At 41.0% G+C, this 25015-nt stretch overlaps 1 protein-coding gene across 1 annotated transcript in view; it reads right to left on the reverse strand.

Annotated features, from left to right (window-relative positions):
* STMN2 (stathmin 2) overlaps window positions 1–25015 on the reverse strand; it is a 41531-nt gene that overhangs the window by 15245 nt on the left and 1271 nt on the right. The gene's annotated exons all lie outside the window — the stretch shown is intronic.

The following is a 25015-nucleotide window of genomic DNA, read 5'->3' on the forward strand; positions in this document are numbered from 1 at the left end:
TCTAGCTGAGGTGGCTGGCTGGGTACCAGCAAATCTGGTCTATCACCCATCTGGCAGATTTCTCTAGAATATTTACCTTCAACTATTTCTTCTGAACATTGAGCCTTTATCAAATCACACATGAAATGCTCGGTACGGCAGGGACTGCTTCTGATCTCCTACATGACCTCAGACTTGGGTGTAATGCAGACCATTCTCTCTGGTTTATAGAAAGTGGATATGGCTACTAGGAAATGTATTTAGCATTGGAAGAGTGCCATGACTACACTCTCTCCTGGCAGGTGGAGAGACATGAAGATCTTACAAATTCTCTGACGTATCCAAATGCAATTGAGAACAGCTCTGAAATGCTGCCCATGTGTTGCCATAGGCAGATGCTAAAGACATTATCTGTTACAAATGAAAATGTCATCCAGATAATTAAAAATGAAACCAGAAATGAGGATACATTTATCAAATCCTTTGCATAATGTCCTTAATATGCGTAATGACTTGAAAGAAAGCTTTTCCTTCTTCATTTACTGGCCAAAACATGTCGCTTCCATACTCGGGTCTAGTTTATATCACTTGATGCAACAAATACCCTTGTACTTTACCTTTACAGTGTTACCTTTATTGACTTTGTAATGCCTATAGGCCCCAGTCATGGACTGAGGAGGAGTTCGTCTAGAAATGGTGATACCAATACCTAACCATTATACAATGTTCTGCATTCACCCCTTCTAATTGCTATCATCCCAGCTTGTAAGTAGGAAAATTCTCTTGTATCTGGTCACTTGGCAAGTCAATGACAGAGCCCAGACTAAAGCTAGCTCTCCTGGGTCCTGGAGCAATACCCTAGCCACTGCCCACACTGCATAAAGTATATATGTTGGCAGGCGGGAAGGGCATTGCTTCAAAATTCATCCTGGCACACACAAATCCCTGCTATTATCAAAATCATATCTACAGAGGCAAACACACACTTGCTGCCAGCATGTGAAAACATGGCTTAAAATATAACTGTGGCTGAAAGTGTTGTACTTAACAGATTAGACCAAATTAATCCTTGATGTTACTAAAGGAAAATTGGACAGCCCTTTGATCGTCAAATTGTGGATACCTATGAAATTGTCATTCAGCCTTTCTCATGGATGCTCTTGTGCTTTTTGAATTTGTTTTTCCTACTCAGAAAGGCCTCTGAAGTTGATGAAGGCTTCAGAGCCTTTGGGTGCTGCTTGGTGGTATTTGAATGATCCATCAGTTTAGGAATTAATTTCTAGCTGTCAGTGGATGACTGATTAATCTAATTAAGCTTTGCATGGGGATCTCTAATCATGGACACTAAATAACCCACCTAAAGGACATACAGCTTTTTGGAAACAATTGGTGAAAGCCAGCATCTCAGGTCAAGAGTGCACTGAAGATTTTGCTTTCTGTGAACCGAGGCTGTCAAGGAAGCTTGGACTTGACAAGTTTTTTGGTTTGAAACATAAGTACCAACTTGCAAGGAGTAACTCAGAAATCTTCTGAAGACACAAGTCATGCCCAACTGATGTCTGTTAATAGTCAAACATGATATGTTCATTCAGGCCTCCATCCAACAAAGCATTTAACCGCCTGCATAATTCTAAGCACACAGGTGTGGTTGTCCGGACTGTCCTTTGAGGAAGGCTTGCCCAGCCAGCTGCCCACACCACCAAAACTGCATCCTTTTCAGCAGGGAAGTTGTGGAGTGGGAGCACACGAGACCCCGCACGCTGCCCGGGAGGCTGGTAGACATACAGAAAACGGATGCTGGGTTTCGTGGTGAGGACATGGCCATTGATGACACAAGCTGAAAGCTACATGTTCTTGCACAAGGTCTGCTGAATCCCTGCTACAATGTATACCTTGAAATATCTTTATAGAAAGAGGCATGCAAAGCAGTGTCCCAGGAATCCTGCCTTTTGGGGCCTTTGTTATTATTTTTTATCTTTGCTTGACATTGAATATGTCTTGTTTTCTAACAGCATTTAAAACAATTGGAAAAAGGTGTTTGTTCTCCCAGCTTGTCATCTGCAAAACATGGCTGGAGAAAGATAAGGACGTGCTCAGCTCTCTTTCCTTTCGGAACAATAGCTGCACTGAAAGCATGCTGGCGAAATCATTGTCCTATTTCATTCTGGCCACTGACAGAATTAGGATGACTTTCCATGCTTTACAAGCATTACATTTTCTTTTTTCATGGTATTGATTTAGTCTCCATTTGCCCTAGAAAGTCCTTCAACCATAATCAGAACTTGGCTTGAATACTCACAGAAAGTTCTGGAGGCTGCTGGGAACCAACCAACCTGCCGTGTTGACAAGTACTGGTTTTCCCGTTGGGAGACTTAAGGGCTGAGGGTCTCAAAGGAACTCAGAGGAAGAGCTACACAGCTCCTCAGGTGTCCAGCATCAGCACTGTGATGGCTTGTCCCCCTTGACCAGGGAAAGAGCAGCTTATTTGGCAGCATAGAGTGGCAGGAGTCCTGCTTTGCTCAGCTGTCCTTTCCTTAAACTGCCATACATTAAAAAAAACCAGAGCTGTAATGTTAGCCCAGTTAGTGGTCTGATTAGAGTGGCAGGCCCATGTCACACAGGTTGAACAGGGAGATAACAGTGCTTTCCCAAATTCTGAGGAGTTAGTGTTTTAGCTATGGAAGTCTGTTCTCCCCAAAAGAAATGTTTTTCTATTAAAAAAGCAGCACACTTAGGCCAGAAAGCCAACAGCACAGCATTTATGCAATCTGCACAGGACCTCTCGTGTTAACTGAAATAGGCACAAAAATTATCTGTCTTATAGCGGAGCTTTTAAAAACCCTTGAAGACAAGCAGTGATTGCAACAAAGTTTATTTTCCAAATGTGTTTCAATTGGCTTGCTAATTACTTAGCTCCTTGTGCAGTCATGTAGGGTACATATCATTCCATTAACTGCGCAAGTTAAATGAAGGAAAGTAAATGATGGTAATCGTAATACTACAAAAGCTTTGAGAGGGAAATTGCTAGGAAGGAACAAGGTTGACAAAAGATGGCAACAGAATCTTCTTAGTTACATGCAGCAAGATTTAAATGTTTATATGCATTAAAAGCTTCAAAGCTGGGCAAGAGCAGAACACCGATTTTTGCTAAAACCAGAAGGGATTTCAGTATTAGCAATTCTTGCAGTTTTTCTGTGAATAGCCTAGTATTTACAGGTCTTCTTAAATTCTGAAGCTGTGTGATTATTTCAGAACCTCATCTACTTTTTAAAAAATAAATTTCTCATATTCAGAGTTGCAGAGAGTGCCTTAGAAATACTATCTAATGCCTCTAAAAGCTTTGACAGCTTCAGAGAAGAAACTCGATAGCTTTGAAACTCAAGAACGAAAGATTTTTTTCTGAATGAGTCCCAAATGCACCTTAATATAATTGTTTTAACCCAATCTCACTATTTTTCTCAAACTTCAGGCATTAGTTTTAACAGCTATGTTTAGAAACTGTGAAACCACTCCCTGTGTTGGGCGAACATTTCCATACTCTTTCTTTGTGGGCTCTTTACTTGCTGGTCCAGGTAAGATCTCCCAGAGGCTTTCAAGGGCACCAGTGCTATGTCTGCATGAGCAAGCAGGGAAGCACAGGACTGGATCTCTGGGGGGAAGCAATCCTAAGGACTCCATGCTGATGCTGTATATATCTTGGGGGTCTTTTCTTTAGCCTAGTTCAGTCCCATGGTCTAAACAACCATTAGTGCCTGGAGCACAGCAGATACACTGCTATTGCACATCTTCCAGTTTCATTACCTATCAAGTAAACCAGTTTGTGCACTCTGAGATTGCTCTGCAGTGTGATCAAAGCATGGTCAGCTGGGGTGTTTTGATGATTCTCTTTGTAAGTGCTCGCCTGATCTCAAATAATATGCCTATTCAGATACATCCCATATTCCTCCACTAACGACAGAAAATTAGTCCATCACCAGTCCTGCAGTTCAGTTGCCCATTGAGTGAAGCTAATAAGGAAGAATGCTATGGCTGCCATTAGAAGTCAGCAGCCCGTTATTTGTTGCTGGGAGAAACAGGAAGATTAGGGAAAACACCAGTAAAACCACCCTGTCTGTTCTCGTCGGTTATCCAATAGCTATAAGGAATTTTTTACAGTTTACACTGTAAAATGAAAATCTGTCCTGACTGATGGGCCATGGGCAATTTGGGTCACATTTTGTTCCTTGGCAAAGCACAGCTAGGACAGATTGCTGTGTCACAGCAGAGACCATTATTCATAAGCAAGACTATTTTTAACACATGAAAGCAGAGAGATAAGTGTAAATGTTACTTATAATTAACATCTGATGAAGGCAAATCTGTTGATGCCTTTTGCCTTACTGAATCCAGTCCACATATAATAAAGTGTTACTGATTTTTGACACTTCAAGTCCCACTAGCCAACTAGTTTTGGAAGTTCTGTACACCCGGAAGGAAACAGAAACTGGCATATTGCCCATGTTCAAAATGTGCAACCCGTAACACAGTTCAGCCCCGTGTTCCCTTGCCAGGCACCTGTGAGACAGTCAGTTTCTGAGACTGAACTGAAATCCTGCTTTGTTTTCTGCTTTGGAAGAGACTGCAAGAGTAAGATTAGGTGAAACATGAATGTCAAGGTAGGGAAGACCTACCACAGCCATCCTTTACATCGATTTCTCACGGATGTTATTGACAAAGCAGTTTGTTACAAATTTCACTTTGTTAATGCTCCCTTTGAGGTGCTAGAGTTTTTGGTTTGTCGAGACAATGCTTTAAGTCACAAAAAGCCATGTCATTTTGTGAACACCAATACTCTGTTGGGCAGTAATTTTTTTTTTATAGTAGCGTGCTGTATCCTTTTCTGTCAAATGAAGAGGTGTTATATGATCATAAATGTAATTGTTTCCCCATAGCTGGTGGGGTATTTGAAGTAAGCTGCATGATGAGTGCTGGTAAAGTGGTGAACTAATACTGGGACTAGTACATGGGATGGGGATGGGTAGAAGTAAAACTCAAGATGGGGCACGACTGAAAGGGATCCTACATACCATTTAATTTTTGGCACTTGTCTGAGATTCACTTTAATTAATGTTGGCCATCTAGTATTTAAGACAGCTAGTTTACAGCAGTTATGAAAGCTTTCTTTTTAGTCAATGGAGAGATAAGCAATACCAGAGAGTGACTGTGTCTGGTCCCATTCCAACAGAGATGTCTAAGATAAACGAATTAGGTTGTCTAAGGCCAATGAATCTCTCTCTGTTGTCAAAAAACCTAAGGATGCTTATAGGCTTATGGAGCTGCCAGTGATGGAGAGAATGAAAGCAAAAGCCCCTGCAGTGAATACATCTTATCCTTCCCTTACACTCAGTCGTGAGTGACATCTCATTTTGGTGGTTCACATAGGTGGGGCTTATTTCTGTTACTGTCTTTCCGAATGCAAAACACTGCTCAACAGAGTATTTGGGATGAGTCCATCTCACAACCTTATGCATATGTGTGCTTTTCCAGTTTCCCCAACAAAAATAAGGTTGCTTTAAATTGTACTAACAGCTCATAGGCTCTTTAGTGCTCTACAGCGCAGACCTGCTTCACTGATGGGAAAGGGGGCATGGGACCCTCACTCACCTGGGGCCATTCTTTAAAAGTCTTTAAAATTGCACTCTTCATATACTGCAATACAGTTTAATATAGATATGAGTATAGAGTTTTGGTCATGTCCCTCACCCCTGAATTATTTGATATTTCTGTATCTATCTAGGCCATAGAGAAAGCGGGTACTATGAAAAGGAAACAAGAAACGGAAAACGAGGAAAAGAAATTGTGAATTACTGAGTTTCCTCTGTCAACAGTGACTGGCATTTCCTATTACATGTCCAGAAAATGAGAAAGAATGAACTTGGACAGATCTAATCTGCTTTTGTGGCAACTGAGTTTTAAAAAGTAGTTTTAGGCATTAATTTCCATAGCCCTCATGGCTGTTCTGAGGTCACTAAAGCTACCTAGGTTTTGGCAGAAGTATTAGCAATTTTATTCTCTCCAACAAGAAATCCTTTTAACAAATGGCTTTAAAATGGTTTGGCATGGAATCAAGCATTAGTGTCATTCCTAAAAGCACAGGGTGGCAGTGAAATCCGGGAGCACTGTAGCATCGGTTCTTCAAAACACAAAAAAAGATGCAACAGATCTGACCCTTCAGCTTCCTATTAAGATTGTGTCAAATTGTACCAATGAACCCTGCCCTCAAGTGCAAGCCCTTGCATGCCACTTCTACAGCATAGTTCAGGATCTGGCTGGAAAACCCATCCCGAGGAATACACCAACAGCTGTTTGCTTATGCAAACACTGCCCAGTAATGATTTTCTTTCATCTACGGTGTGTAGATGCAAACATGCAGACTGGAGGGTGGCACAAGTCTGACTGAAAATTGCCCCTAAATTTACAGCTTAATCACTGATCATGACTATGGATTTTTGGACTAAAATGGACTACTCCAGATGCCATGTCTGTGATTTTTACTTAATGTGTGTGATTGGATTCAAACATCTTTGTTCACTTTATTTTCTGATGACAGAATGTAATGTTAAGATGTAAAGTTACCATTTTGTATTATTTCAATTTATGTGATTTTCACTGCTGAAGCAATGAGAAAACCCAGTTACTGAACCCTGACTGTTATGGTCATCTGTGACTTGAGTTAATGGGACTATTTTGTTGGGCTACTGCCACCGCATTGTCAAAATGAGATTTTAATGGAAGGGTTTTTTTGAATTTGGAAAAAAAAAAAGTCTTATGATGGTTACTCAAAACGAACAGCGATGCAGATGCTTTGCTGAAGTCGCTATTAGAGTTTTGGGCCAGACTGTACTGTCTGCTTATAGAAATGGAAACACACCCATTTCCTTCCAGTGTGGCAGGAACATAGACCTGTGTCTGTCCAGAGCCTGTCCAGGGCACTGACAGCCTCACCACACTGCATGCTGGTGGAAACATGGGTAGAACAGACAAGAAAGCTATGGGTAAGCTTCTCCTCCTTCTCCAGCTCTGCAGAAAGTGGTCCGTAGCAGTGGCAGAGACAGATGCTGCACTCCCTCTTCTGAGCCACCCCTCTGGAGAGCCAGTGCATCACATTGGCATGAAGAAGCCCTTGGCACTTCAGTTCCAACATACAGAGGTCTGTGGCCCTCCCAAAATCCATTTGAACTTTGGGGAACTTCAGCCAGGGTGAAACCAAAAATTCCAGAGATATTTTTCCCAAGGGGAGAAGACCTCCTTCTTTAAGGTCTGCTTTGCCTTTGCAAATTTTTCAAGGCATCCCCCCCATATTTCTCTCCCTACCTCCACACCCCATCTCCCTTCCCCCTATTTTCTTCCCATAGAGCTTTTTATGTAGGAAAGGATGTGAGCTACTAAAACAGACTCTGAAGACAATGGAGAGGATGAACAGTGAGGAATTAACTCAAAGGCTACAGTACTCCTAAGACAGCTTGATTTCCTACTGGTTAACTGAAAACAACTGTTTAATTTTTTGCAGTGAGAAGTTCAACCCCCGTTCTTCAGGTGCTTTGGCAGGATGCTGATGTTTAAGATGCTGAACTTATGCCTACCTTCATGATTTCACCACAGCCATCGATAGTTCCTGATACACTATGATCACCTAAGTGTGAAAGTCATGTAAGCATCAGTAGTTTGCAAATCTTTAAGGCAGCCCCATCCAGCAACCATTCTGCTCTCTGCTGTCCCCTGTATTCTGCGGAAGCACAAAACACTGTGGAAATTCAGCTTTGGGATGATGTGAACTAAAGAAATTTTCCTGAATGTGAACTGGATGGAAAAAGTGAATAGGCTGTAGCAGCTGCACCAGGAGGAAATAACCCTCCTTACTTGGCTCACCTTACCTGCGTGAGAACTGCTGTTGGTTTTGTTATGTACCTGCACACAGGGAAAACAGTCTCTTTTGATTGGTATTGTAGCAAGCTTGGCTCTGTCATGTCTTACAGAAAAATCCTCAGTTTTACTTTTAGTTTAGGACTACTGATAGAGTAGTAGTAATGAGTTTGCACATATCATTCTGGGTCTGATCCTATCATTAATTTTCCTGTTCTCAAGAAAAATCCCTATCCCCTGAGCTATCACTCAGAATCTTATATAAGAATCAAAACCTTAAGCCCTGGAATTTTTGAATGGGCGGATTTGCTTTTCATGATTTAATGCTCACTGTGTGTAACGTACTTCCTTCGCATTGTATGCCTGAAGGATTGTGACATACCCTTTTGCCAGCACACAAAGCCGTTAAATTCTTACTTCTAAGACAGGTCACATACAAAATGGCTTAACAAGCCAGATATTTCACTCCAAAATTTCCACTAACATGGCTTTGAAGATTCCCCCCTAGGTTATCTTGTCTCAGCATTTCTGAGACTGGGGCTACTGCCTGTACTAGCTTGCCAGAACAGCAGCCTAGTGGAGTTTGGTTCAGGACTTCCCTAGAGCAGCACAACCCCCAGATTTATGATCCTTCCCGCAGAAGTGGCTGTGCAGTGCTCAGGAGCCCCCCGAGCCATGCTGTTTCCTGGGTGCAAAGCCGTGGTGCTTGGCTTGGTCCTGGGGCCATGCTGGTGGCTGAAGCACCAGGGAAGGACTTGCGAGGGAGGCGGTACCGCTTCAGTGTCTTTGTAAGCGTGGGGTGGGGTGGACTGAGTCACAGCGTGGAAGCTGCAGAGCCTGCAGGCAGCCCGCCTTCCCCTGACAGCCCCGGCACGCAGGTGTCAGTCACCACAACAGCAGCGTGCCTACAGCTTGCTGCCGATCCACGCGCTGGGTGGAAAGGGCAATTCTGAGTCCTTGTTGTTGAGCACACTAGTTTCCCCTGGAGGACCCAGCAGTCAGGGAGTAGGCTATCAGAGATGGCTGCTGTCTCCCAGTATGCTCTTAAGGTCATCTCGTTATTGTATCGTGGGAGCAGGCGGAGGCCCAGCCGAGATCTGCACTACTTTCTGCACAAACATGTCGGGTGCAAACTCCCTATGCCAAAGAGTTTATGGTGTAAGTGAGAAAGACAGGCAAGGGATGCTGGGGAAGAAAGGACCCAGAGGTGGAAACAGTCCTGCTCTGCAGAAAAGCCTCATGGAGAACACGGGTCTCCTGATTTCTGGATGAGTGACACCTCCGCTGGCACAGGCTGTCTCTTTGAGAGTGCTGCAGACAATACGGGTGCTGGCGGGTGAAACAGCCCCTAGAGTGAGGATGCAAATCAAGTATGATGAAATAGAATGGCAACAGTTTAGTTATGCAGCCTACTGTGATCAAACAGCATCTTCCCAAGGTATGAATCGTGGTACGGGTTCTGTTTTAGCACAGTAAGACTGGGTTACTAGAGCAGGGTGTGACAGAACTGGCTGCCAGTATTTCTTTTATTTTTCTGAATCTCATCCTCAGCCATGTGTGCTTGGAATGGTGGCATTTATTCAATTTTTACCAATGATCTCTTCAGAGGCTTCCACTGACTTAATTTTGCATCACCCTGATCCCTTTATGTAGGCTCAAACTCTTCCTGGTCTTGCATCACCCGGCCATGCATCACCCACTGACATTGGATGTAATTTTATTCCATGGCGGCTGTGTATTATCATGCCTAGAGAGTAATGACATAATCCTGGCATATTGTCAGTCTTCGCAATTGAAGTAAGAGTTCTGCTGCTGTTTCTTTTCATCTGGACACAGTAGATCCTTTCTGGGTTTGTACTGATATTACTTCAATTACATTACAAAATCCCCCCTCCCCCCCATCTTTGGACTGAGATTACAGTCAAATTTTTCTAAGACCTACACCGAGCTTCTCAAGAGAGCAAATTTTTAGCAGAATTACCCATATATTCTGAAAGCAAGCCATTGACACAGCATCAAGCAAAGGAATGGCCCAAAATGCTTCAGCAAAGCAGACAATTAAGAAAGAATGGGTAAAGAACCCAACTTTCTGTGTTTTCATCATTCAGGGAATCTCAGCTGTTACGGAGTACCTCAATCAAGGGAACAGAGATGCATTGCTACAGTGCCAATTTCCATTAACAGACAGGCTGGTCCTTGCCATTTTTCTGGGATCAGATACACATGTGGTTTTAACAGAACTGCAAGTCGGATATAAAATGTGACTTTTTTTTTATAGGTCATATAGGGCTTGTAACCACAACCCTCGTTAATACATATCCTGTGCCATTCCAAAGTGCAGATATCTTTGATGTCTTCCAATATTTTAAAAATTGTGCTTTGAACTGATGAAGGCCAGAATATTAGGTATTCATAACTTAAGGCTCAGAAAACAATAAGCAAATTCAATTGCAAGGTGCCTTTTTTTTTTTGCTTTAGGCAAAGAAAATACTGAGGGCGATTAGCTAACTAGAAATTTGTGTTTATATTATATGGGATAAACACAATTATAATTTGCAGTAGGCCTGGACTCCTGATCTTTCCATTCCAGTAATTCAATGTATTCCTTGCTTGCTGAGTCATTTCACTGAGTGCAGAACCTATTGCAATTATTTTCATACCATAATTATCAGGAGAATCCATTTCAGAGACAATATGCTGCTGTGAGGGCTGTGGAAGGTACCCCTCAAACTAATCATTTAATATAGACTAGAAACCCCATTTTACAGTGTCTGAATAGCAAACACATAGAAGCATTCATTATTTAGTTTACATATATGTGTATACATAAAAATATCTTGAGCTTTTTTAATGTAAGTTTATTGGTTGATTTTGAGCAATCTGCATGTATTTAATGTATTTAACCCAAAACAAAATATGTGTAACTGCATCTTTATGCTACACAATCACTTTTACTGGCTGCCATGACTACTGACTAAATGTCAACATGCAAAAGACAATGAAAGGAGACAGTTTGAAAAATCCAATTTTCTTCTGGGTTTTGAATGGAATTTTAATTTTATGGGACATTTTAAAATAAAGATGTCTCATCAGTTTGAAAAAAGGCATTAGTTCGCTTTCTGCACACGATTGCAAATAATGTATGTAAGTAGATTACTTAAAAATGAAGGGTTCCTATTCTTGCAATAATACAGACAATGGCATACATATTATAATTGCGTTAATTAATAGTAGTATTTTAAATTTGAATGCCAGAACAAAATAAGCTCTTAGTTAATGACTTTTAAGTTTCTGTATAAAACTGTTTGGTATTACAGTTTGCCTGTGGACACAACTTGTGTTTGTGGAGGATTTTGCTTTAAAACCCAAGGAGGTGTGATAATGGAAACTGTGTTGCAGATTACCTGATACTCTGCCTTATACTCTGGTACTTTATATCCTATGGCTTAAATCCCTCTTTTCATAACAAAGACTATAGAAAGTTAAATGCTTTTATACAAATTTAAGAGTCTACTCAATTGGGTATATGTGGGAACAAGGGGCTGTATTTATTTAATTACAAGATATTCCAAAGGACTGAATTTCTGGGTTTAGAGAAATTTAGTCCCCAATTTAAGAATCTCCCTGCATAGGAAGCCTATCAACGGTGTGTTTATGCTTGGAGAAATCCTTTGGTTAAAAAATAATGTCTTTAGGTTTTGAAGGACTTTGAAAGCACTGCACAGAGTAAACAAAAATGACAGCAACTCCCTGATCAACCATGTTGATACAAAGCTGATTCTGTAAAACTCATCTTTTCACTTGGTGTTATCTCCTAACAAGTGGGCAGCAGAATGACTAGGAAAAGTATCTTTTGGCAGGTCCCCAAATCTAGAAATTGGGGCTCCTTCTAGACATTTCAGCGTTCAATGTTTTCACTGTGAAAATCTGTTCTCACAGCATTTAAAGACACAAGATAATTTTCTTCTAGTCTTCTACACAGTCCTGAAGAGAGTAAAAATGCCCAAGTGAGATTTCGGATGTTTCAGTGTGTGGCTACATAAACCCATAACTGTCAGTGCTGAAAGATGAAGTCTAAGCATCAAAACAGGAACGGATACTGGGGCAGTGACTTTTTTTAAAAATAAATTTACAGAAATAAATTCAGCATATGTAGGTTGGCTCTGAAAGTCTCATAAGGAGGAGTTTTTTTGCTATTTCTTCCACCTTTCTTTTAAAGGGGTCATACTGGGAAAATGGAGAGAAGCAGCAGGCCAGAAGCAGAGGTGTGTGTGAAGCAACAGGAGGGGAGGTTGGGTTCACCAGTGGTTGAAGGTATGTGATGCTGTGGAGTGCACCTGAGGTACCGCATCCAGTTTTGGGCCCCCCAATTTAAGAGGGACATGGAGGAAGAGGTGAAAGTCCAGTGGAGGGCTACCAGGAAGGTGAGGGACCTTAACCATGTGGCCTGTGAAGGGCGATGGAGGAGGTCAGGTTTATTTAGTTGGGTAAAGAGGTGGCTAAGGGACAAGCTGCTTACAACTACTTGACGGAAAGATCAATGAAAGACAGACCCAAACTCTTTTCAGATAACAGAAGAAAGAACAACAGCCACAAATTGTGGCTTGGGAAGTTGTAAGATCATCCATTCAGGAGTTGGTTAGACAAAGTGGCAATGGTACTTCTTCAAGCAGGAGGGCAGGCTAGATGACCTCTAGATGTCCTTCCAACCAGTTTCTCCATAGTTCAATTCCCAGAGCGAGCTTAATTTTTTGTGTGCCATTGTGGGCGGGAGGGTTTGTTAGCAACTTACAGCCCCAGCTCCACTCCTCTTTGTTATTCACATCTTCTAGTGCTTGCTGTCCCAACAAAAACACATCTCATCTCACTGGCCCTCTGACTGTTGCCGTCATTCAGGATTTGTGCATTGGCTGCAGACTCTTGGTAAGCTCATCCCCAGCACACTACAGAACCAAATCCCTCGGGCTCCTTTCCCGGCTCTTCCCCCAACCACCCACTCACTTGCTGCCCTCCATCGAACCTCCCTTCTTGCCAAAGAACCTCCCAGTTTCCTTTTGCCATGTTCCAAGAGCATCTCATTGGGGTAGCACCAGGAAGAGACCCCAGCTGTTCAGCAGCCGGACTTCAGATGTGGCCATCACCATAGGCCACTTCCCCAGCCATCCCACCGCTTTTCTGAAATACAGTCTTCCAAGTACCCTTTCAGATTTGGTGAAAACTCTCTCAGCATTTAAGCTTGCTTGCAAAGCTAGCAATAAGCCATACAGAGTAGACACAGGCAATAAAAAAAGATACATAAAAGCAAATAAAGAGAGTTATTGTCACTATTCTTTTAAATTTTGGCTTTGCCTCACTGGGACGATTTTGTGTAGACAGTGGAGTCTAAATGATCATTTTATTCTTGGAATTGTTGCAAATAAAATAGTGGTCTGGTCATCAGTGAGTATTAACTTATGTAGCACAACAAATCTGGAGTCTCTGCAAGTTTTGTTATTGAGCAAAACCATAAAATCATATTGGAAATAGAGCACATGGATATAAATGTGCTTGTTTTAACCAGAAATTGGCACAATTGAAAACATTTATATAGATCAAACTTAAGACCTAATCCAGACCATAAAATAACTCTGAGAGATTTATTTAATTGGTCGTTCTTTGCTTTTTTTAGTAAAACTGATTTGAGCAGTGACAACAATCAATGAAGTGACCTGTGTGAAGTCAATAACCTTGACTCCTGCTAGGTGACAAGCATTTTCCAATTTGCACATCCTTTCTTAGCCTGAGAAAAAATACATGCAAAGTAGGTATGCTAAAATAAAGCTTCAGCTTGAGCATCCACTGAGCATCCATTTATCAGTGGTCCTCTAGAAGCCCATCTAGAAGATATGGCCTGTGTCCTGCATCACTCTACCATCATGAACTTCTCCTAACTCCCAGTAAAATTAATTACAATAGTTTGAAATTTTTGTCAGCCCTGATCTCGAGCTGATTAATACTGTTTTACTAGCAATCAGATCATTTGTGGATGAAATCCCAGCTTCATTTTAAGTCAATCAAAAAGCTCTCTTTGACTTTGGTGCATTTAAGTTTTACCCAATAGATGCTTTCTGGGGGGGCTTTCTAAGATGAAACTTTTGACGTATTCATTCTGTTATTCTGTGGCTTTCAGATTTTTCTCTATGATCTTTAACTAAACTATCTATGCAGCTATTATCACTAATTACCTGATTTATACTTCTACTATTGTATCCTACCATGTCTTTATGCATATATTCAAACATTTGATTGCCTCCATTAAGAAAATAATGATACCACTCAACAGCATATTGCTAAAATTTATCATAGTTAAGCATAGATTATAAATATTATTGAGTAATTTAATCAGAAGATGTGTAAAATGAATGAGAAGGAAAGAAAAACAAAGAATGACAGCCTCTTCTTTGAAACCATGCTGACGGTGCAAAGAAATTAGTATATTATTCAGAATTGATTAAATTGGCTGACAGAGAACATTTGCTCATGGGATATTTTTGTTGCAATTGATGCTACAATAAAACTAGGACAAGAACCACTGGTCAAAGGAAGTGTTTTAAGTCACTTTGCTCAGATTTGCATAATAGAAATAAATTGATTTTTGAAGATGTAAAATTGGTGCATAAATGTCTACACTATAACAATTTATATGGACTTTCAGTAATGTGACTGCTCCTGATTTAGTCTTTCATGATCCACCTCTGTTTTTCATCTTTTGTCTTCTCCTTCCCTCTTTTATACTGTTTTTCAAGTTAGTGATTTTTTTCCTGTTCTGAAATATTACTGAAGATTTCTAGAATTCATTTGTTCTGTCAGTCTATTTATTTCTCTGTAGCGATCTATCTATCTATCTATCTCTATTTTTCTGCAGTACTGGCCTCCACTTACACATTCGTTCTTGATGAATTCAGAGACACTGCTCTGCTACTAAATTAACCACATGAGGAGTTGATCCCTGCAGAGATGCTCCATTGATTTCTATGGGGCTCTGGTGTGAGGGTGCTTGGCTCGTTTAGAATAAAAAAGGATCATCACTTGCAATACCTATATTTTCAGGGCACTATGCACCAGCACATCCCAGCATCAATAGTCTGTCATTAAAGGCAAATCAGAGCTTCTTCTGTGTTGTTCAGCCCATCCTTTATAACAGACTTATCAAACTTCCAGGACTGGCTTGTCCGTCATATTTTTCAGTATGTTCTAAAAGTAGCAGGAGCTGGAGATATCCAAACGTCAACTTACAACAGCCTGGTTTTTCTCTTTTGTTGTATAATCAAATTCTTTTTCCCATATAAAAAAGTCTCTTTTCCTGTATAATCAAATTCTTCTTTATTAGTGCAGCTGGCTTTTATATGACTTTTCAAAATAAGAAAGGAGAGGTTTCTTTCCTAAGCTGATGCTTCAGGAGATTTAAAGAGGGAAAAAAATGGGTTCACCAGATGTAAATTGACATGAGTCTACTACCATAGATTTCCACTGGTTTAGGATGTAATTCTAGCAAGACCGGTATTCCTGGCACTTGCACATCTTAGGCACTTAAATGTATGACCCATACACCACAGTGAGCCATTGCTATTTCCCATCTAATGCCACATTTTTTCTTCCACTGCATTAGAAAACATGGGAGTCCTCCTTCCACTGACTATCGCTTTGTTAAATTACAATGATTTGGCCTACAGTTTTCTTGGCTGGAGGGCTGCCTCTTGCTGAATTTTGGACAAGCTTTTAGCAAAAATAATTTCACTATTTCTGGGAAGATGACTAGGGAAAAATACATGCACATGGTAAACTAAACAAGCACTTACTGCATTTGTTTGAAAGGCTCTAGCTCTCTGTGCCAGAAAATCATTCCTCATCTGAAAAATCTGTCCAGGCCTGGCTGTGGAATAAGTTGTTGAAATATCTGACTTCAGGCTTCAGCCATGGCTGGGAGAGACATGTCCAAGCTTTACAGCCAATTTCTCTGATGACACTTCGTGTTGGACAAGACTGATTCCACGTGGGCTGAGAGTGATGCTTCAAACACTGCTCCTCTTGGTCACTGTGGACCAGAGGAGCGCTGGAAATTGGAAAAAAGAGGAGGAAACAACTATCCTGTGGTCTTAATTCCTGCCCTTCTGGCCTCACAGAAGTGTGGAGGATTACCAGAAGGAATGGGCTGTGTGAAGAGGTGAGAGTTGACTCTGCCTGGTGGAAGAAATTGCTGAGAGCAGATGAATTAAAAAAAAAAGAAGGAAAAAAACCCCAAAAGTAAGGTCAGTCAAGGGATGGCATGATTGAAACTGGACCAAGAATGAGGGTGACACTGTAACTGACTGGATAATGAGATTGGGTTAAGAAAATGAGGGAAAGGGTACCAAGGAAATGGACTGGAACTGGAAATCAGTAGGTGGTGGGGATGGAGCAGATGGGAAACCCTGATTAGCAGGGCAGATTGTTCATAAGAAAGTTCAGAGTCATCTGAAATAGAAATCTTCCTGACTGCTAGCTCAGACCTTCATCTCATGTGTAAATGGCACTAAAAAGACTGTAAAAATATGAGAGTAGCAGCTCAGGGACAGACTGAGGTCCATCTGATATAATATTCTGTTTCCAGGATACCTTTTCTTAATTTTTGTTTTAATCTAGGAAATTATATCTGTGTAACTACATAGAAATGTACTAAATGTAATTTTGTAACCTTTGTATTGTAGATTACTCCTGTTTGCTTCTCTAAATGCCTTAAATTTTCTGCCAGGGTTCGGTATTTATTTTTATTATTGCAATTTTTTACCCTTGACAGTACTTTTCTCATCTTTTGTGCAGAAATCAGGATGCCGGCAGAGCTGAGGCCTCTGAATAGCATTGCCAAGCTATGCAAAGTAATACTTAAAATTTTGCAGAGCACTTAGAAGTACCTCTGTCATGTTTAATCCTGTTTTTCAGGCCTCCCACCACTAGCAGGTGATTTTTTTTACACTGTTACTCTAACGCAGTATGATTCTTTAAGTAAGGTATTTCCCTTCTTTACGTTTCACTGCAAAAAATGTGAATGCACTTCAAACGGGAGTAACTTGAATCCTCAGTGCCGATTAAAATATATATAACTTACTATTACTTTTCTTAATAAGTCATTATTGGTATTTTACTTCGAAAATAATGATGTTTAGAGGTGGAACATTGTTTCCCCAGCAAGAAGCTATTTGCCTTGAGAACAATTGTTTTCTTGACAAATATTAAAGATTTCAGTTTTTAAACAACAGTGAGTACGGGCTTCTTTCCTATCTACAACATATAATATTGAAAGCTCCCTGACTGCAGTCTTGACAGCATCAAAAAATGTCTAAACACACAGAAAAGATATTAGCTTAGAAATAGTCTTTTGTATTACACCTACATAATAAATTGAATAAATGCCAGTACCTGGAGACAAAGACTGTATATTCAAGTGACTATAAACATGACTCCTGAGTGACATCAGTTGCTCTTTCTTTTCATGAGTGATGTAAGAAACAAATATATCAAAATAATTAAATGTGGTATTTAGTAATGGCTGATAAAATGGGTTACAGAAGTGAATTTCACTTCCAAAAAATGTCTTTGAAAAATTACAGAGCTTTATTCATGCATTCATTTTAAATTAAGATTTCCTTGGAGCATGCAAATGTTTCTTACAGCTCCATTCAGGTAATGGAGGATTTGCAGTGCAAATATACAGTAAACCAAAAAATTTCATTTTTGCTACACTTTTATATACAAATGTAGGTAAACATTTTTGTGCATCTTTGGCCTGGCTGTGGTCTCTACAGTCTTTTGAAAGGAAAAAATAATAACCATAATAGTATTAGACACTTCAGGGAGCCCTGCTAATGGAATCACATCAGGAGTCATCCTAGTGGAAACCAGAGGATGAATTTGAACATGTGTGTATTAGAAATCTTAGGCCAAAAGGACAATTTGTGTTTTCAATAACTTTAGAAAGGATCAAAAATAGTATCAAGATCAAAAGTTATAGCTATGTAGCCACTTAGTGGCCAATGAATATATTTAAATGTAAAAAAACTTAAGCATTAAAAGGTACCTTAGCTAGCTTCAGGTAAAGCATACCTTAGCTTAATATAAATTCTCAATTTGAAGACCTCTATGCCAATCAGTAGTATAAAATATACACATAATTATTTTTTCTTTACCTAAGAAATTCCCTAAGGATTATAAAAAGTACCTGAATAGCACAGAATGCTAATACAGCTTTAGAAGGTACGTTGCTCTGTTTCCTAATCTGATCAGTATGGGTTTTTGCAACTTCTATAACATCAGAGCATTGTTACACATTTCCTTGCAGTATGGAACATAATCTCACATCACAGCTCTGAGGTAAGTATGTAAGATTATCCCCATCTTAATGAAGAGAGAGTCAGGTTATAAAATGATTATGGGACAAATCCAATAAAGTAGCTAGGTGCCTAAAATGATATTTAAGAAAAATTCAGGCTTCTAAATCCAAAATGTGGATTCTGCAAATTCCTGCACAGCTGCAGAGAGGTTGTGAAAATCCATAAATACCACAATTTGTGCTCTTCAAATTGGCGGTGCATTGTAGGGTGCTACTTTTTTGTACAAGCAAGAGTGCCTCAGACTTGCAATGTTTAATCCCCTAACATTGGGAATTGGGTGTTCTTCCAACCCAGATCCCATCCTCTGAAGAAATCTGTGTAGCCTATTTCCTGAGAGCATGTGGCACACATAGATAGGACAGGGTCCTTCATAAATGCAGGGGCAGCCACTCCTTTCTTTTAAAATGCAGCTAAGGGGAATGCAGGGGCAGCCACTGCTCTCTGTTAAAATGCAGCTGAGGGGAAACATTGCTGGCCATCTTACTCCTGCCGTTTGGGACAACTGTCTACAGTGAGCACCTGTGACTGGGAAATGCCAGAGCTGGGTTCAATCTCTTCCAGAAAGGAGGGGATTCAAGCTGAAGGGTCCTAACTGCCACCCAAAGAAACTCAAGTTTTATTTTCTGCTCCCACAACTGTTTCTATTTTGCTTTATCATGCAAAATCTGGCGATGGTCCTATAAGCCAGGGCTTCCCAGTTCCTAGGTGGAGGTCATCCTCCTTCCCATGTGCCCTCTCGTCCCCTCTCCAGCACGATGCTTTTCCCACAGCTTGGTGGCTCTGGTGTTCTCTGGGGAGGGAGGACATGCAGGGACAAGGGCCACCACATCCCACCACCACACCTGGAGGCCAACCACCAGCTGTTTGGCTGAGGGGCAGGAGTGTGCCCATCGCCACCTCTTTTTCCTCCCACCATGATGGAGGAGACCGAAGCAGGGCTTCTCTGCGGCCGCGGGTGAAGTGCCCCAGGATGGCTGAAGTCGCACCGCTCCCCCCTGCATCTCCCTCCGGGTCACTGAGTGATGAATACCTTCACTCTGGGCAAACCTCAGCAATGCGCTGTTTGACCGTAGCCAGAGGCACTGACCTCTGCCCAGGTGTTGTGGAGGTACAGTCACACCTGTATCCCACCGCAGGTGCCTTAGAGCCTTACGAACTCTATCCTCAGTCACCTCTCTAAACTAAACCACCTGCTTGGGGCAAAACTGGTGAAAAAAACCCACCAAACCCCAACAATCCTGTTTTGTGATTGCGTCCCTGAAGGATCACAATTTCTCCACGCAATAACTGCTACGACAGTGATGCGTTTTGTGTATTGGAATGAGTGCATAAATCATAATTTATTTAAGAACTTTTTGGATTCGACAGCTGTACCTGCAAAAAAATAACATTTCTAAATGTATTCAGTGAAGTCTACTGTTTTGTGTGGATGCTGTGCATCAGTTTAACTGCACATCCTGGCAGAAAGAGCTTAAATTCACTTCATTTGTTAAGTTATGTATTTGCAGACAGGAGAAAGAAAAACATCGTAAGTGGAAGAGAAAATTAAATAATTACAGAGCAGCTTTGTATGCTGGTATTGCTCAGACACACAATGTCTTGAACACTTTGTTACCACGAGCCAGCATTTCCACATCAGTCCATTTTTTTTGACTGAGGAGGCAGGTCTGTGCTGACTGAGGTCTCCAAAGCAATTTTTTCCTCTTTCTGAAAAGTGCTGAGCAACCAGAGCAATAGATACTGCCTGCACTGTAGTGATGGGTGCCCAGCACCTTGCAGGACTGAGGTATGCATCCCAGGTAGAATTGCTGGCTGATGTTTACAGGGGGACTCACACTTCCAAGTGAGATCAACAGTATTTTTAAACTGAATGAAAACCAACACCACCTCAGACGGTGTCCACAGAATTCATAGCATGACAACTGTGCATAGCCTAGAAAGAACTGTGAATAGCAGCCATTCCTTCAAATCAGCTATCAATTTCTGTGTCCCCACGGGCTAAAGATCAGCTGATTGTGTTGAGGCCAGTGGCTGAACTCCACTGGCTCCAGCGAGGCAAGACTCATTTGCAAAGTTGGTTCATCTATCATCCATTTTATGGATACTGCTGAAGAAGACATGTTCTCTACAAGCCACTTGATGAGAGCAAGTGTTTTTGTTTAGAAAGGTGATTTATATGGAGAACCAACATTGGATTTTTGAAGGTAGTTACTGCAGAGGTAAGTAAGCGCTGCTGGTTCATGATGCGACATTTGCTCCTCCTTAAAGCATTGGGCAGAACTACCGGCAGTGCCAGGATAAAGGGCTTTGAAGCATGATAATTTAAGTTGAAAAGCAAATGTATTCAATATATGTCCAGCCTGGGGAGAGCATGCGCTGCAAGAAGACTTGTGGGAGGACTTCACTTCCAGCTGTGTCATTGCCCACTGGTCACAGGGCTAGGAGCCACCCTCAGTCCCGTACGTTCAAGTGATGGCTTTCTTGCTGTATAATCTTTAGCAAAGCTTTTAGTGAGTTAATTTTCCAACTATATCAATTGTTTGGAGTGGCACCATTTTAGGATGCCTACTTTAAGACACCTAAGGCTTGATGTTTTTCAGGAGTGCTGAAGATCTCTTGTTCCTTTTGACTACAAACTAATAAGGTAGTTAAATTAGACCTACATGAAAATGCTGCAGCACAGGTCAAGCATTGCCCAGACCCACCTGTCATGAGAACCCTCTGATCTCTGTGTTTCAGACTATATAATAAAGCCTACTTCTCACAGAAGGCTTTTAGCAGAATTAATTAGTTAATGTTGTATAGTCTTTGAATGCTAAAATGCTATCTAAACATATTGCTGGATATGAGTGTCCCACCTCTCTTCTGTAGTGAGCTTTTTAAATTAATGCTATTAATTTGAAAATGGAGAATTCTTTTCTAAAGAGATGAATATCAATGTCACCTGAGAAAAATCTAACCATGAGGTTAGATTACACATATATTTATAGTAAAAAATAGGCATGCAAAATGTGATCTAGTGAAATGTACTACTGTAGTACAAATACCAAAGAAATGAAAAAAAAAATATCCAGGCTTAATTAATTAATTAAAGGAAATTTAAATTGAAAAAAATCAATGTGAATGAATTACAGGAATAGGTTATTAAACAGGGAAGCCTTTAGTCTAAATAGAACTTATATTGGGACAAAGAGGTGATAGAGGGGGAGGTGAGAGAACATTTTGGAAGTGTTCAAGCAGCTGAATTTTATTTTTATTTCCTCAGCATGTTATGGGATCTTTTCCATAAGATGACGGAATAGATGACACTCCATCCTCCTGCCTGTATACTTCACAGGGTAAGTAAAGAACTGCTATGAGGCAGTATAAATTCTTAGCCATATGGACTGTTTTTAAAATTATTACTGCCTTAATTCTCAATAGCAGGAAAAGTAATCTACTTTTTAAAAACAGGAAAAGAATGTGAATAGGTGTTAACCTTCACTTCTCCAGTGAATTGTACTTGCCAGTAACTTTATATTAGCTTAGTAACCACAATTCTCAGAAAAATAAACAAATTGAGATGTTTCTTCTGCTAGATCTTGACAAAATTTGGAATAATGGTGTCTCAGTCAAATCACATTTCTGCTAACATTATGAGGCAATAAACTCTTTTCTGAATCTTGTCTACATTCATTCTCATCTTAAAAGTAATTTCCTATTTGTCTTTTCAGATATATAATTTTTTGACAGTTGAAAATAATTCGGTCTTGACTTGTGTTCATTTATTTATAAAAGGGGAAGAACTGTATTTATTTATGAAAGGGGGAGGTAAAAACCTTCTGCTAAAAACCGCATAATATGGAAAGGAGCATGTTCAGTCCAAATTCAGCCTGGCGCTTAGCCATATGTTGTTTAACTTGAAGCTTGTCGCTGCCATTGATGTCCAGATGACTACTCATGTGCAATTGTTGAAGATCAAGCAACTGTTTAAGTGTACTGGCAGATCAGAGGCAGAATGTTTACCCCTTTGCAGTAAAAAAGCCTAGTTATTAAAATAATTGAACCAGTTAAACTCACAACCATACACTTATTTATGACTTCATAGGTATGTTTACATACCAGATAAAACAATAATGTAGTACTCAGTTAATAGACAAACTTAGCAGTGACACTGCATCCATCAAGCTAAGTATCGAGGTCTGAGCTTGTAACTAAAATGCGAATGACAAAAGTAGAAGAACAACTCTGAAGCACTTTTACAACAGTTTAATCAGTCTTACTGAGATATGCAAAGGAGGCAGCGTGGCGCTGTCTGAATTCCCGTATCCTCATAATCCCACCCATTTATCACCTCACAGAGTTCCTGACTATCTCAGAAGGAGCCTGAATTAAAACACTTCTTTAACACATTATTAACACATACCCCATGTATTTCTGTTAAACAACTTCCTATAAAATAAACAAGAACCATAACTGGGACTGAGACTTTCTCTATGATAATTGTCTGAAGATGTTTTCATAATAATATTCTTTAAATTAAACACCGCAAGGAAACAATGAAATAACGGTTTCGGACACCTTTTTTAGTTCCAGTGCCATCACTGGCTGCTTCACCCTCGCACTGCCACGTACATACCCTAAGAAAGTTTATCCAACCAAGTACATGGCCTACCAGGTCTGCAGTGACCACACCTGCAAAAGCTGCTGATTTATCTAACACACATCCTGTATGGTGGGGAGCATAAGGTATGAAGGAGTCCATCCATACAATCCAGATTTCATTTGGAAGATGGCGTCAAGGGGAAGATGCAATTTAAAAGCCCTCAGAATTTCTGTACAGTCGTGTTATATGGAATTTTAAAATAAGACACAAAGACAAATAAATAAATAGATGCGTGTGCGTGTGTGCACGCCTGGTGTCCATCATTCATGTACTCTGTAAACTAAACAGAAGGAAGAACTTCAGGGGCATTCAGGGTGTGCTGAGCTCCAGAAGTTCTTGCAGCTATTGAAATGCCTACGTAAGTCAAAGGAGCTTTTCCTGAAAACCTTTTATTTAATGGAGCCTAGGAGAAAATGACGCTTAATTTTGCTTTCTGTGGCAGAATATAGACACAGGCTTATCAAGTTATTTAGCATCTGCCTAACCTGAGTCATGTGAAGAGTTCTGTCCAAAGCCAGTAGGACTATTCACATGCTCAAACTCAGACACCTGCTTAAGTGCCTTGCTGGACCAGGGCCAGAAACATAATAGTGGGCCAGCTTAAGCTGATTAGAAATGTACTGTTGGCTCCAGTGGCAGCAGGATCTAGCCTTTATTGCCACTTTGCAAAATATGGTGCTCAACAGGGGAAAAAAAATCAGGCGCTCTGTAGTTCTCTCAGTGGTCCACTGGGTAAAGCTTGAGTGCAAAACAAATGTAGCTTATTTAGCACTAACTGGAAATGTGTATGACTGAGAATGCCTCTATTTTTCCCCGTGAAAATAAAATTTGTTGCTTTGAAGAAGCTTTTGAAATAAAGTGGCTTATTCTAATAGGCTGCCTAGATCCAAATTTTCTCAACAAATAACTATAATAAGGAAGAATAAGGTTTAAAGGAAAGGTGAAGAGAACCCTTAACCTTTGTGAGTTTAAAGAGGGAAGATGCTTTTAATAACCTATCTTTCATTTTTTAATTGAATGCTGCTGTAATTAGTATTTTTAGAAACCTGAACTAGGTAGTTACATTGCTTTTTATTGCTTGTGTATGTAGCTTGTTAACCAGGTATTAATAGGCAAACTGGCGTGACACAGTCAACCCATCTCTGGGCAAACCTAACGATTCCAGGCATCTCTCTTGCTGCAGAAACCTTTGTATTTGTGTGCTGCGAGGTCGTTAACCTAAGGCTGAAGAGCCCTTTCTTCCCTAGTGACAGAATCCCTAACAGGGCCTTCTGCAGTGGTAAGTCTCCAACCGACTACAAATTATCAATACTGATTACCAGATTACTGCAGTGGGGAGGGGACGGCGTGCTCGGCACTGCAGGGCTGGCCAGACTCCCACAGCCCTTGTCTCCCTCCTCTGTTTGCATCTACAGCTGTCTCATGCCTTGTTCCCAGGGGTGCCACAGCCAGGTTAAAACGCTTTCAATCTACACCCATTATTCCTCAGGAGCAGAACATCAGCATTTAAATAAATAAATGTGTAACGCATCGGATGCAGCCAGTGCCGGGAGGATTCGGTATAACTTTGTGCAATGTGATTAAGAGCAGTAACAGAGTCTGGACAGAACGGGAATTTGAGTGGGATTTGCTTCTTGGGGAAGGATAATGATTGTGCTGGAGCTCTCCGTCCTTATTCTGTGGGATTTGTGTGTACACGACTTTAATGGTGAATGATTGTGAAAACTCGAATTTGAATGCGTCAAACGCAGGCCCTCCCCCATTCCCCCCCCCCCCCAAAAAAAAAAAAAAAAAAGAAAAAGAAACCCCACCAGAAAAACGAATGGAGGAGCAAGAGGGTCTGGATGCTTTCAGCAGCCGGACCCCACGGTCGTTCTTCTCTCGCTCCCACACCCTCCGCCGCCGTCTTCCGCTCCCCCCCCCCGCTCCGGCAGCCTCCCTCGAACAAAGGGGCCGGAGCCGGGCCGCTGCCTTCCGCTGCCGCCGCTGGCGCCGGGACGAGCGCCCCGTGCCCACGAGAGACCCCCCGAGGGCAAAGGGCTCCCCGAGACCCGCAGGGTCCCCGCGGCCGGGGCTGCGGCGG

The sequence above is a fragment of the Haliaeetus leucocephalus genome, unplaced genomic scaffold (genome assembly GCF_000737465.1).
Source record: "Haliaeetus leucocephalus isolate CR32 unplaced genomic scaffold, Haliaeetus_leucocephalus-4.0 Scaffold506, whole genome shotgun sequence".
NCBI classification, from domain to species: Eukaryota; Metazoa; Chordata; class Aves; order Accipitriformes; family Accipitridae; genus Haliaeetus; species Haliaeetus leucocephalus.